Raw genomic sequence first — 2,500 nt, 5'->3', positions numbered from 1 at the left:
TAATATACATTAATATAAAATCTTTTACAGTGACCTATAACTCAACAAATGTCTTTCTGTTCAACTGGATAAAACACTTATCTCAGTTAATGGAAGATATCATCTTCCAATAGTGTGTGTGTGTAGCACCTACAATTGGTCCTCACCTAGTGATGGACTGACTGAATTCTTTGTCACTAATTCTATTGAATGGGGAGTGTATAGAACTTCAGCATAATGGGGTACCATACGAAGGTGGTGAGGCGATGCCACTTTATGTGATAAAATGTGGGTGGTAAACTGGAGGAACATGAGATACACTAGTGGTTAGGGGTTGTTTAGGGAAGGCTATTGCTAACATTTGCATCCCACTGGCTATTCCATCTTCAGTGGATGTCAAACACATGGTCAGTTTTGAAATAGACTCTTCCAGTCTTGTTTGATTGTTCAAATGGCCTCATCATTTCTTCATGATGAGATCTCCTTTGGCTTCCTTAGCAATTTTCTTCATATGCCCTCTATTGTTGTCAACCAACCAGGGGATATTGGCGAGAGTGACCACTTCCATATAATTTTTTTAACAGGGGGGTGGTACAGGGGTTTCCTGTGGACTGGCTTGCACTTGAGGAATCGGGTGACTTTAAAGTTTATGTATCTAAAATTTGTAATGAATAATTGGAGGCAGTGGGACTAAAGAATGTTAGAATGACCTCTTAGAATTATTTGTTTCTAAATGATCATTTCTAATAACAAAAAAGCCTCTAAATTTTTACCACTTTGAAACCAAAATATTGTCAGCAGCCAACCACTCTTCATAGTGTCCATACATGTGCTCCAGCATTCACTCTGGTAATGATGATGGAAAAGTCATCTTCCAGTTTCAACAAATTATCTCATCTTTTTTGCAGTAAGAAAACGAAGGTGTCTTTGAGTCAACATCATAGATTCAAAGTTGGAAATGGAAGTATAACTTTTTAATAACTCACACCTTTGCACCTTTCATCATCTATTTCAGAGCTTAGGTCTATACTGAATGTATCTCCATCAATTCCAAAGGAAAGGGACCTTGTAAACCACAAACATAAGGCAGCCTACCCCATTTTTCAGTCAACAGCTCAAAAGTTTCTTCAGCAATCCTCCCACTTATGCTTCTTGTACCCTTGTTAACTGGTGCCTAAAAATCTTGTCTCACATTTCTTATCTTTTCTCTAAAGCTATCACACCCTTTCTTGATACGACTTTTTTCATCATCTTGGTATTTCTTCAAAGCTTTGTATTCCCTCTCATTTATTTCTTATAGAGGCTTTACTTGTTCAGTAACAGCCCCAGGATCAAATTCTTCTGTAAAATCAACAGCCAAATAACGATATATCTTGGTATGCATCAAGTCCAGGTTGGCCTTGAAATCAATTCCATTGAAGTAGCACTTCATTTTGAAGTTTTTTAAGCACCCTATAAGAACTTCAACTGGTTGCATTGACCATGTTTTGAGGTTCCTCTTAGCTCTCCTTAGTGTGGACAGTGAATAACTATCAAAGGCTTTCCTCTTGCCTTTTGCTGCTTGTTGTTTGTATGGCCCATAAGGCAAATAAGCCTTATTGTCAGTCAGTGCAAAACGCCCTGTCAGGTCTTCTTCAGTTCCACCATCAGTACATTCTTGGTTTTTTTAGCTTTGTTCCACACTACTGCAGTTATTTGGCTGTAAGCTGAGTGATATTTTTAGAAAATTTCTGAAGTCTTGCCAAAATTTTAGTCCAAAAAAGGTTTTTGGCTTATAAGCAAGATCTTCTTGAAATCAAAACAAAAACAATTAGTATAGGTCACTACGCATGTTCATATTTGGCTTATGGCCGAATATCCAACATGGAAAAACTAAGCACAAACTTGTTTACATTGGTTATTAGCTTAACAGTGGTGGTGGCTCCTGAAAGAGCCATCTTTTTTTAAGTGAAAGCACAGTCATCCCACTGTAGGTCTTTAGTCTTCCTCTTTGCTGTCCACCTTGAACTTGTGGGCAGTTTCATCTTCTGCTTCATCATCCCAGGCTTCAGGTATGCCATCCATCTGCTCAGCATAAAGGGCATCATCTTCTGTTCCATCAAGCACGTTTGAAATGTCACAAACCTTAAAGGACTTCTGAACCATCTCTGCAGGAATTTCAGCACAACTCTCCTTGATCCAACAAAGAAGCATGTTGTACATTAAATGTTTCTTCTTTCCTGCAGGCATGTATTCATATGGGCTGCAGATGAGCTAAGTCAGCTATTTTTATCTGACATTTTCATTGAACGGCTTGTTCAGGCAATGATTGAGTGGTTGAAGAACCCTCCCGGCTGCAACATCAACATTCTGGCCACCAAGAAAACTCTTGACTTGGTCGGTGTGATGGCCTTGCAAGGAATCCCATGCTAGGACTGACTTTTTATTGGGAAGACTACAGGGCAAACATCAACAGTTCTTCTTCATCTATCCATCCTTTCTTCTGGAGTTAAACCTTCATAGAACTGGGAACAGTCAGGTC

The sequence above is a fragment of the Pocillopora damicornis genome, chromosome 7 (genome assembly GCF_964200805.1).
Source record: "Pocillopora damicornis chromosome 7, jaPocDami1.2, whole genome shotgun sequence".
NCBI classification, from domain to species: Eukaryota; Metazoa; Cnidaria; class Anthozoa; order Scleractinia; family Pocilloporidae; genus Pocillopora; species Pocillopora damicornis.
This window is presented reverse-complemented; position numbering follows the sequence as displayed.